This window comes from Octodon degus, unplaced genomic scaffold (genome assembly GCF_000260255.1).
Source record: "Octodon degus isolate 3935 unplaced genomic scaffold, OctDeg1.0 scaffold00072, whole genome shotgun sequence".
Lineage (NCBI taxonomy): Eukaryota > Metazoa > Chordata > Mammalia > Rodentia > Octodontidae > Octodon > Octodon degus.
In genome coordinates, this window is record NW_004524648.1 from 7,915,218 (window position 1) to 7,927,944 (window position 12,727).

Genomic DNA, 12,727 nt, shown 5'->3' on the forward strand with positions numbered 1-12,727 from the left:
GAAGAGAAGAGAAGAGGTAAAACAAGAGATTTAAAAATTTGTTTGACATCAGAAAGGATACTTGGCCAAATGCCTGGCCCACCAGAGGCTGCACTAATGTCCCTTTGTCCCTCAATCAGTGCACTCTTCACAGCCACTATCTCTGGGAGGCCAGTGAAGATGGATCACGAACCACTGGGGCTGCCTCTCCAACCCACTCCCTCTAGATCCAAATCTCTTAAGATTCTCCTGTCTCGCTCCCTGATTCTGACCCTAATACGCATCACCTGGTGGCATATACTTGCCACGAACTATTGGAGACTCACTGGTCAGGAGTTCCAGTCCAGGCCCCTGGACCAAAGTCCTAACTGGTTCACCTGGTGTTTGAATGAGGCAGTGTGGACTTTGGAGTCAGGCAGCTAAAGGTTCAACTCTGGGCCCAGTAAGAGGCAGGGGCCTCTTCTTTCAATCATGCAGCTACTTAACCACCTGGTCTGTGTCACAGACACATGGCTGCTCCAACTTGCCGGGCTCTGCAGTACAGGAGCAAGTTGGGTTGCATGTTTCCAGCTCAGAATCATCACTGTGGACTCTGCAGAAGGAAAGCCAAGAAGCATATTTCCCAGAGTCACCTGCTTATGGGGTAGATATTCAGTGAGAGGGATTCAGACAAGATTTGGAAGGCCATGGAAAAGGCGCTTTCCTTTCAGCAACTGTAGACTTCCAGGCAGATGGTGGCTGTGACATTTGCAATAGCTTCCAACAAATTACTTGTGGGCAAGTGAGCCAGGTGGCTGGGTCTTTTCAAAACTTCTTTCAGCTTTATAACCATTTCTGAGCAGGCTGTTAGGAGTTACTTTCCATATGGCTGGCTGTGGTGGTGCATGCCTGAAACCCCAGAGCTGTGGGAGGCTGAAGCAGGAGGATTGCAGGTTTGAGCAGAGTCTGGGCAACTTGCCAGTTTAGTGAAGCCCTCTTAAATTTTTTTTGAATTATTTTTTTAAAGGGCTGGGGATGTAGCTCAGTACAAAGCTCTTTAAGTTCAACTGCCAGTATCACAAAAAAACACAAAGAGCAATGAAAAAAGCACACTTTCCTTATTGCTACAGACTGAGACATCAGATTTCACAGTGTTTCAAGATTCACAGTGGCCTGCAGTGAGCTCTTGAGAACCATCTGCCTCATTGTGGCAGGAGATACAACAACCTGTGACACGCCTGGCCTTCAGTCCCCCAGTCTCACAACTGCGTAAGACTCGAACTCCACAGATTAAAACCCCCTGCATATAGAATAGATTCTGTCCTCCTGACCACAGAACAAAGTCCCTCCCCTCCCAAGGGCTTGTGTTTCTAGTGGTCTGGGCCAAATGCTAAACAGAGGAATAAAGTCTACTTTGCTTAGGGTGATCAGGGGAGCCCCATCTGAAGAGAGAAATTTTAAGCTGAGCCTTAAATCACCCCAAGTAGATAGCCCCTGGAAAATCCAGCAGAGTAGCTTTGCAGGTGGGGGACATCAAGTAGAAGGGCCCTGATAGTGACACAACTCCTGGATACTGGATGGTTATTAAGCATTGGGTCCATGAGCCAACAAAGGCACAAAACCTGGTAAATTCCATAATGGAGGTTTGCTCAATGTACAATGGAAATTCCAAGGAAGAAGCAGCAGCTAGGAAGTGGACCCTCAAGGTTTTCCTGTCTGACAATGTTTATGTACTACACGAATCAAAGAGAACAATAACAGGAGAGCAGAGAAGGACCCTCTGCCTTTACTCTTCTGCCTCTGTTTATCCAGGGGCAAGGCATTCTGGACAGACATTCTCTGAGGCATTAGACAGGAGGATTTCTCACATCCGACTGCTGCTTGCTCTTACACAACGTATTTGTCCTCTATGACTAGAAAGCAGCTAAACTAAAAATCAAAAATGTCTTCAGGGGCTGGGGAGATAGCTCAGTAGATTAAGCGCTTGCCTGGCAAGCACAAGAGCCAAAGTTCAATCCCTGGTTCCACCAAAAAAAAAAAGTGTCTGCAGATGTGAGGGGAGAAGGGATTTAATGGGAAGGGACATTTATTTGCATTGACATGGATCTGCTAGGAGGATCTTGATACATAGATAGACATATATTTTTTAAAACCAAAAATGTTTGTCCCCTACTGTTGCCATAGTGACACCAACTAACCAGATGGGACCAGAAGATGTGGCAACTAAAACAGGCCACAGTCAGGTTGCTGAGGTTTCAGCCTCCCCTCAAGCCCTTCCCTCTTCTCCCACCTTAGTTTCCCACCATACTTGGGGCACAGAGGGAGAGGGCAACACCCAAAGCAACCTTCTGAAAACAATCTGATCACATTGGTCCCTTGTTCCGAACCAGTCAGGGTGCCCTCTTCCCACTCAAAATAGAATCCAAATACCTTTTAGTGCCTGCTCTGCCCTACTCACTGAGACTACTCATTGTCCCCATCCTCTGTCAGAAGCTACAACCAGGGCTGGCCAAATAACTCAGCAGATTAAAGCCCCTGCTAAGCAGGCGCAGGGGCCAGGGGTTCTATCCCTAGGCCTGCCGTGCCAGCCCCACCCCTGGGGCACCCTGAGAGGGCAACTGAGACTGGGCGTGGTGGCACACACCTGTAATCCCAGCTCTTGGGAGGCTGTAAACAGGAGGATCACTACAAGTCTGATCTAGTAGTGAGACTCTGAACACCCCGTAGGCCCTTCCCTAAAATACAAAAAAATGAAGCTACAACCTGGCAGTGCTTCTCCTTCTTGGACGTCTGCACATGCTGGTCTCAGTGGTCTGGCTGGCCAAGGCATCCTCCAGCTGTAAAGAGTGCTCACCTGCTGAGAGGCCATGCTGACCCCTCACATGGGGTAGCTCTCCTGGGTATGTCCTCCTAGGGCATGACCACTTTTCTTTCTCATGCTCACCGCAGTGTACAATTAGACCTTCATTTGTTCACCATCTCCTGTTCAACTTCACCAAGAACTCTTTCAAAGCAAAGTCTTTATTATTAACACTTCTAGCCCATTGCCTAGCACAGTGCCTGGCATGAAGTAGATGCTCAATACATGTTTGTTACTCAACTCACTGTCACCCCATCTCTGCTCTAAGGAAAGGAAGAAGATGGCGCACCATCTCCTGATTCAAGGCTGGAGGAACAGGCACTGAGAAGGGGGTACCCAAGTACTTTTAGGGAGCCAAGCCCAGTCAGCTGAGCCATGCTAAGGAGATAAGATCCCTGGCAGGTGGTCCCAGTTGCGGATGAGGCTCCTCCACCCCACCCTGGAACCCACCTCTCTGTTACCCCCTCCTTGGCTAGTCTCTGGGATCGATGGAATAGCTACTATAGTGGGAACCAAAGCCAAACTCACTCCTAGGTTAAATTATCTGGTGCTCAGAGGGTTGGTCATTCCCCAAAGCAACTTTTTCTCCTTAATAATAATATATCAGGCTACAGTTATCAAAAACCCTTACAAATGTGTTATTATATGTGATTCAATCCCCCCCCCCAAAAAAATAATGTATCAGGGGCTCAGGAGATAGCTCAGAGGTTTAAGGACCTGCCTGGCAAGCACAAGGACCCAAGATCAATCCCTGGTACCACATGCTGTGCCAGCCCCAAAGTCAGACATGGAGGCCCAGGCCTGTAACCCCAGTGCTAGGGAGACTAAGACAGGAGGATCACTATGAGTCTGAATTGCATAGTGAGACCCTGTATCCAATAAAAATAATTTAAGATGATGATGATGATGATGATGATGATGATGATGATGACGACGACGATGACGTACTAGTACATCCGGCACCTAGAATGTGTCCTGAGCTATGTACAAGAATCTTGACATTTAATCCCCCCAACAGTCTTGTGAAGCAAAGATTATCATTCTTCCCATTTATCAGATGAGGATACTAAGCCTTGGAGAGGCTAAGAAAATTATCTGAAATTACCCAGCTTCGAAATCTAAAGAGCTTGAACATTTAGCCATTAAATCCTATTCCTCTTTAAATATAATCCTTCCCCTTCTGACCAACCTCCTGCCTACCCGTCAAGCAGAGAAGGTCCTGGGGTCCTCTCAGCAAGAACAAGCACTAGCTAGGGGTACAAGAATCACAACTGGAGAGTCTGTATGTGTGACCTCAGGAGAGGAATTCTATCATTCCTTGGGAGAGTTTGGGGATGAATCAAGATGATTAAAGAATACTAAGTAAATTAAGGATACCTTTTATGGGCCGGCCAAATAGCTCAGTGAAGTAAAGTGCCTGCAAGCAGGCACAGGGGCCAGGGGCTCAGTCCCGGGCCTGCCGTGCCAGCCCAGTCCCCAGGGCACGCTGAGACAGCAACTGAGACTGGGTGTGGTGGTGCGTGCCTGTAATCCCAGCTCTTGGGAGTCTGTAAACAGGCAGATCACTAGTCTAACCCAGTAGTGAGACCCTGAACACCCTGTAAACCCTTCCCTAAAATTCAAAAAAAAAGGATACTTTTTGTTTGGGTTTTTTTTTTTTTTTTTTGATACAAGATATCCTGTATTATAGTCTGACCTTTTGTCTGTGTGTGCGTGCGTGTGTGCGTGCCTGTGTGCGTGCCTGCGTGCGTGCATGCGTGTGTGTGTGTGTGGTAGCAGAGATCAAATTCAGGACCTTGTGCTTGCCGTGCAGGTGCTTATGTCACTGAGCTATCTCCCAGGCAAGAATACTAAGCAGATTAGAAAGCAGTTCTTAAAATGCAGAAAGTAGGGGCTGGGGAGATGGCTCAGTGGAATAAGCACTTCCCTGGCAAGTGCAAGGGCCTGAGTTCAATTCCCGGTTCCGCAAAAAAAAAATAAAATAAAATAAAAATGCAGAAAGTATTAGGTAATTAGTGGCAGCTGTCATCTTAGACCCATCTTGAAATCACAGGAGTTCAACATAGAAAGCTTATCTCTTGTTCACCTCTCATTCACGGGCTGATGCTGGTTCACACCTCTCCCCAAGGGGCAACTGAGGAGCCCAGGCTACTTCTCACATCTCACAGCTCCGTCTCTGAGGAATTCTTTCCACCCACCTGGAGAAGAAAGACAGAATGTAGGCACTTCGGACTGCCTTGCCCAGAAAGGCCTGTCATTCCCCACCCCACCTCCCATACATTTCCATCACCTGAGTTTAGCCACATGGACCCAGCAGAACCCCAAAGGAGGCTGGGAAATGTAGTTCCCTGAGTCCCTGGGACTAGAAAACAGTAAACACATAGCATTCTCTTTACAATATTGTATAGGAAATAAAATGTGATCATTGTATCTCTTGTGATCCAGCCATGAACAATGTTTATGCAATAATTAATAATTTAAATAATAAGATCTGAATATTCATTTAACCAAAAATGTATAACATAATAGGAAGATAAGGATTTTTTTTTTTTTTTTGCTCCTCGAATGCCTTCAGGGCAGGAGTGTTGTGGGGATCGAACTACAGCAACCTGAGGCTGACAGCCTTGTGGAAGCAGCCACTTAAAGAACTGAGCTAGGGCCAGGCCCCTTAGGAAGATGAAAAGGGTAGAAGTAAAATTAGTAGTACCGAGAGGAAGTTACTAAGATTAGGGTGAAAGAGCTAACTCTTTTTCCATGGTATAGAAAAAATTTTATCCAAGAAGTAGCAGTATATACAGGTTATTTAGAAACATAGTAGAAAGTATAGAAGATACCTTAAAAGAACTCTAACCAGGCATGATTGCATGTACCTGTAATCCCAGTACTCCAGGAGACTGAGGCAGGAGAATCACAAATTCAATCTCAGCCTAGATAACTTAGTGACTTAGCAAGGACCTGTCTCAAAACAAAACAAAACAAAACAAAAAAAGATTGGGGGATACAGGTTGGTGCAAAGGACCTGGATTTAATCTCCAGTGCAATAAAAGAGAAAGAAAAAAATTCTCATGTCTAGGAAGTTGGAATCAGAAGTGGTGTAAGATACTGCACTCTTTTAATTTTTGTACTAGGTACTCACACTTTCTTTTTTCTTTTTTCTTTTTTTTTTTTTTTTTGCAGTACCAGGGATTGAACTCAGGACCCTGCACTTGCCAGGCAAGTGCTTATTCTACTGAGCTATCTCCCCGGCCCTTCTTTTTTTGTATTTTTAGGACAGGGTCTACAAGGGTCTATACAATCTCACTACATAGATCTGACTTGTAGTGATTCTCCTGTTTTCAGCCCACCAAATGCTGGGATTACAGGCTTATACACCACGCCCAGTCTCAGCATGCCCCAGGGGTGGGGCCAGCACAGCACACCCTGGCTGCTGCACTCTGCCTAAGCGGGCACATTAGTCCACTGAGCTATCTGGCCAGCCCTCTCACACTTTCTTGGTTAAAAAATTAAATTAAGTCCACTTTTCAGAAGAGAAAAAGAAAAGAAAGTAACTTTATTGCTTCTCTATCAAACAAAGGGTAAGGAGAAGAGCTTAAGAAACTTACTGTAAGGAGCCTGAATAAACCGCTGAAGGAAGAGCTGTGTGTTGCGTCGTCCTTGCTGGCAAGGTCGTGCGCGACAAGTGGTGGCCCGTACGGGGAACGTCGTCTCAAGCCAGCAGCTCAGAACTTTCGGCGGTCAGGGGGGTGCACCGTGCTGGGCCTAAAGGAGATAACATTTATGAATGGAGATCAACTATACTTGGGCCACCAGGTTCTGTATATGAAGGTGGTGTGTTTTTTCTGGATATCACATTTTCATCAGATTATCCATTTAAACCACCAAAGGTTACTTTCCGTACCAGAATCTATCACTGCAACATCAACAGTCAGGGAGTCATCTGTCTGGACATCCTTAAAGACAACTGGAGTCCTGCTTTGACTATTTCAAAGGTTTTGCTGTCTATTTGTTCCCTTTTGACAGACTGCAACCCTGCGGATCCTCTGGTTGGAAGCATAGCCACTCAGTATTTGACCAACAGAGCAGAACATGACAGGATAGCCAGACAGTGGACCAAGAGATACGCAACATAATTCACACAATGTGTATGCAGTGTGAAGGGGCAGGAGGCGTCTTCTCACTGTGCTGCAAATCTTTATAGCCTTTACAATACGGACTTCTGTGTATATGCTATACTGATTCTACTCTCTGCTTTTATCCTTTGGAGACTGGGAGACTCCCTAAAAAGGTAAATGCTATCAAGAGTAGAACTTTGTAGCTGTAGATTAGTTATGTTTAAAACGCCTACTTGCAAGTCTTGCTTCTTTGGGATATCAAAATGTATTTTGTGATGTACTAAGGATACTGGTACTGAAGTCTACCAAATATTATAGTGCATTTTAGCCTAATTCATTATCTGTATGAAGTTATAAAAGTAGCTGTAGATGACTAGGAATTATGTCATTTGTATTAAACCAAGATCTATTTCTGAGTATGTGGTTCATGCTGTTGTGAAAATGTTTTACCTTTGTCAGTTTGTAATGAGAGGATTTCCTTTTACCCTTTGTAGCTCAGAGAGCACTGATGTATCATCTCAAACACAATAAACATGCTCCTGAAAAAAAAAAAAAAAACAAAGGGTAAGGACACACACCAGCTGTGACACAGGCTGCCAGTAAAAAGCAGAGATCCAAAGGCACAAGTCTAGCAAAATGTACCTGGCCCCCCAGCTCCCATCACACCTCAGAGAGCCACACTCAGGCCAGCACAGCTGTACACCCTGCGGTGGTGTCCCAGAGGAGGGACCTTGTGTTGGTTAGGGCAGGCCTGGGAACGTAGCAGAAACAAGCCAATGCCTCTCATTCAAGTACTCCCCTGGGAAATAACAGTGCTCTGCCCCACCTGGGCCTGAAAGAGGATGCTCTACCTTAGAGCTGGGCCACAGGTAGCACAGATGCCACAGCTGGAAAGAAACAAAGGAAGGAGCACACCTGTTCTTGGGTATTGCAGCCCAGAAATGATACACATTATGTCTTGTCATGTTCCACTGAACTATTATCCCCTGGGAGCCAGAGGGCAGAAGAACTGGACTTTGGCACCCACATGCAGTGCCTACCCAGATCCTGATTCTAGGTCCCTGGGGAACCTTCAGAGGGTTATAGAAGACTGCAGGACCATCACCTGGGTGGGGAGACACAGGGCTTGTCAATCAATTACAGACTTGCATCAGGCTCGAGTGGGGCCATTTGAGTCTGTGACCTAAGCCTGAGGTAGGCCAGAATTTAACAGGTAATGGATTATTATCTCAAAGCAAGAGGAAAATGGAGAAGAGGTCACAGGGATCAAGCATCCAATCCACTGCCAAGCCTCTAAGGAGAACCTCATCAAACCAGCTCCGAAGAGCACAAACTAATGGATCACTGAAAACTGGACATGATTTTTAAACTACTAGCAAAGTTCCCCCTGGGGACCCACCAGATCCTTTCAAATCTAACCTTCCATTCATTTCTTACAAAAATGACATAAGACCTTGTGACCAAGCACATCAGCCATCAACAAACACCCTCCTCTCATCTCGCTCCAGAAGAGATGATGGGTTGGTAGAAACACAGTCCCCGCTGTCCTGCAGGGGGCTTATTTCTCCACATCTCTCCTTGTCTGGACACACAAAAGCTGCTCTCGAAGTTGCCTGAGGCTTCTAAGACAAGGAAGCATTCAATCCTGGGCTGTCGCTACAAATGTAAAGATCATCCCTATAGTCAGGTAAGGTTCTCAGAAAGGTGACAGCAATCACAGTCACAGAAACAATGGCCAATACTTGCTGAGTGTTTTTGACACATAAACATTTTACTGGCTTCAACACTTTTGACCCTCTCAAGGCAAGAATTGCCATCACCCCCATCTGACCAAGGATGGAAGAGAAGAACCAGGAGTTGTGGTGATTTCCTCGGGTGCACACAACTAGCAGCCAGGGGGGCCTGTGTGGGACCCCAAGCAGAGTGATGCCACAACTCATGGCCTACAGTCGTCTCACAAAGTTTAAGTTTGGATCTTGGGTCTACCACTTCACACACACATGATCTTGAGAATTTCATTTCCCATCTTTGCTGCTCTGTTTCTCCTCCAATGAGGGCGCTAATACCTACTTTCCTAGTGATCGTGGGGCATTACATGGAACAGTCGCTGCAATCGTATCAGCACAGACCTGACACAGAACAGGTGTCACTGACCTCAAGCTCCCTTTTCCTATGTGCATGCAGGAAGAGATGGGAGAGGCTGAGGAAGAGGGGCAATTATAAACTCCTGGAAACTTTGAGGAAGTCAGTTGACTGCAGATGACAAGGATGCTTGCAGAATGAGGTCCCAGGCTTCTCAGGCAGTCCTAGGAAGAAGACAACACTAGCATCTGGGCAGTTTACTCAGGGTGTTCGAAGCAGGACGGCTGTGTACAGGCAGGCAGGCAGGCAGGCAGTTTGCCCACCGGGGCAGCCCAGAACTGCGGCTGTGTGTGGGGAGTGTGGCATGGAAGGTTTGCCTGGTGTCTTAAATCCTGGAGTCTCAGAAATGGAAGAGGGGCCTGAGCAAGTGACACTCAGTGAAGCCTTCCCAGCACAAGACAAGTATTTGACATTTATTGAGTAAACAAATGATGGTGAGAGACAGGAAGAAACAGGAGATTATGTTTAAGAGACCAGGTAAGAAATGTTGAGGGTTCCAAACTAAGGACAGCCCTGGAGAAGGAAGCCCAGGCAGAGTGAGGTTCTAATCACCTCACTAGCTAGCTGTTGAGGTTTCACTGGCTGGTTTAGACTGGTTGATTAACTGGTTGGTCTGCAATTCCCACATATAGCTGTGAGTCCCATGGAGACTGGCAGGCACAAATGTGCCCAACCCCTACCCACCCCCCACCCAGCAGCAGGGCAGCCTCCCTTTCCTCTGCCCTCCACGGCAGCTGTTGGTCTCGTTTTGGAGACCCCCACCTCCCCACACCTCCCATGTTGACTTTGTCTGTCATCCATTACACAGACTGGTGTCCTTGGGAGATCCCCCCACAAAGGCCAGAGTCAGTGCAAAGGCTTTTGTCCCCTGCCACACTGCCCTCTCTGAGCGGTGGGCATTCGGGTGGTTCCCAGCTGCTTGCTGTACCAATGCTTGGCCTTCCAGCCTTGCCCAGGCCTGTGCACAGCTCCACTCCTGGCTTCTCTCCCCAGCTTCTGAGTCAGACCAGGGCTGGAAAGCTCTTCAAAAACACCTGAGGGCCACCGCCCCAGCACTGGAAAGAACAGAGGAGACCCAGATGTCTGCCCCTGGGTGTGCAGCATCAGCCTGCGTGGGAAGCCACCTGATAAAAATGGTTCCACACAAAATTCCTTTTCCTCCACCTACAGCCCCTTGCCTACAGTCATGGCTCAGCTTCATCCATCTCAGCGGATACTGGTTGTCACTCTCCTGGGGCCACAGCTCTGCACAAAAGCCTCTCTAACACCCAAGAATGACACATTGGCTTGACAGCTTTTAATCTACATAATATTTACAATGAACCATAGAATTACAGAGCCAAGGATTTAAACTGAAATCTGAGCCATAACAAGCTGACTCTCTGAACTCTGAAGAAAAATCCAGACTATTTCTTTTCCTGAACTATGTATCAAAGCCAAGTTTCCCAAGGAACAGCCAGTGAACCCTACCTTGTTCATGGGCTGTGGGGTCATTAAAATTGGTCTCATTTGCCGTCTGCAAATAAGGACAAAAGTCACTTCCTTGGGTGGTTGCAAAGGCTAAGGTGAATGATATGCTTATGGTCCCCAGGAGGTCCCAGGAAGACTCAGCCCATCAGCAGCCCCCCAAAAACCCTTTGCTATGAGAGGAAAGACTGGCATGAGGGGAAAGTGGCTGTAGGTTTAAAGACACCTTGCTTCCTACTGTGTGACCTCCCACTCTTGTAAGCTCATCAGAGGCACCTGTGAGCCCTAAGTTTCTCTGATATTTCCCTGCCTTCCCACGTCACCTGTGGTCCCTGGGACTGTTTAAGATGTGCTCATACATAAATGGGGCCAGTGTCTGGGTGGTGTTTGAGGGCTTGCTCTTCCTGTGGCTCCAGGGGATCTCTGATGCCAACTCCATTCCTACAGGGACACTGCACCCATCCTGCTCTGCTCAGCCAGTTCTGATTGAGGGGCCTGTAGGGAGCACCCCACCACAGCCTTTCTCATGTCACACTCTTGCAGGATGACCAACTTTGTTAGGATGGTGCCCCCCAATCTGAGAGTTTGGGGGGACTCTGACTCTCCACTTTTCACTCAAAACTGAGCCAGGAGACAGGGCACAAGAACAATGGCCACACTGCTCAGAAGCACTCTGGGCAGCTAGGTCAGAAGTGGCTTCGATCCCTCCTGGGGGTGTCTAGGGGCACCCTCTACCAGGTCGATGGTTTGAGCCTCACCTTAGTACAAGATGGACCCAAATCTGCAAAGGGTTCCCTCTAGCTGAAACTCTCATTGGAGGGACACCCCTAGTCGGTGACCAGCAGCACACTTGTGACACCTCCATGCCCTCCAAACTGAACTCGATCCAGACTCCAGGTCTTTGCCATAGAAGAAGGAATATGGAAAGGTTTCAAAACAAGTTTTATTGGTACAAAGAATTAATTTATAAGGCAATTAGAATACAACATCTTACTGGACATTGGATGATATTAAGAATTCTGTCCATTTATTCTAGGTGGTAACAGTAGCACTGTGGTTGTGTTTTTTTGGTGGTTTGTTTTTTGATACAGGGTCTTGCTATGCAGTTCAAATTCATAGTGATCCTCCTGTCTCAGCTCCCCAGAGCTGTGATTACAGGCATGTACCACCATACCGTCTTGGTGGCTGGATCAGCGCAGGGCTGGCATGACATATGGTGCCAGGGATTAAACCTGGGTCCTTGCGCTTCCCAGGCAGGTGCTGAGACTGCTGAGCTATCTCCCCAACCCTGTGTTTTATTATTAGAAGAGTTTATCTTTTAAGAAACCTATTAAAGATCTATAGATAAAGTGATATGATGTCTAATATTTGCTTCCAATAATATGGGAGCAGGTAAAGGGTGGGAGTATAGATGAGACAAGCCTGGCTGTAGGTCATGAACCCTGAAGCTGGGTGATGGATGGGTGGGAGATCACTGGACAAGTCTGTCTAATTTTTTATAGAATTAAAATATTCTACATGAAAAACTGACTTTCCACATACCAAAGACTAAAACTAGACCCATATCTATCACCATGCCCTATTAAACTAAAGACAAAATGGACCAAAGATCTCAATTGAAACAGAAACACAAAAACTACTGGAAGAGTAAGTAAGTAGAAATCTTCAAGACATCAGGGTAGGCAGAGAGTTCATGAACAGAACCCAAACTGCACAGGAAACACTTCAAATAATCCACAATTGAGATCTCATCCTATTAAAAAGCTTTTGCACATCAAAAGAAATCACCAACAGAGTAAAAAGAAAACCCACAGAGTGGGAAAAATTTTAGCTAACTGTCCCTCAGACAGAGGACTTATATATCTAGAACATACAAAGAATTGAAAAATATCTGACCCCCAAATTCATTATTTTATTTTATTTATTTATTGGTACCAAGGATTGAATTCAGGACCTTGCACTTGCCAGGCAGGCACTTATGCCTCTGAGCTGTATCCTCAGTCTGACCCCCCAGATTCAAAGACCCAAACCTAAAACGGGCATCTGAGATGAGCATGCACTTTGCAGAGGAAGAAATACACATGGCAAATAAATACACTTTTAAAAGTTCGACATCATTCGTTATTCAAGAGATGTACAGACCCAGTCCTAGCCCAGGTCCGGTGAGTGTGTGGAGAGCTTCCTGCTA

The 12,727-nt window shown here is 46.5% G+C and overlaps 1 pseudogene across 1 annotated transcript in view; it reads left to right on the plus strand.

The window, feature by feature from the left end:
• The window catches only part of LOC105742769, an 8,737-nt pseudogene extending 1,789 nt beyond the window's left edge, over positions 1–6,948 (plus strand). The window contains exon 2 of the transcript XR_001117173.1: positions 6,449–6,948. The product of XR_001117173.1 is annotated as a ubiquitin-conjugating enzyme E2 E3 pseudogene (transcript). The remainder of the gene's footprint in view (positions 1–6,448) is intronic.
• Positions 6,949–12,727: the final 5,779 nt, after the last annotated feature.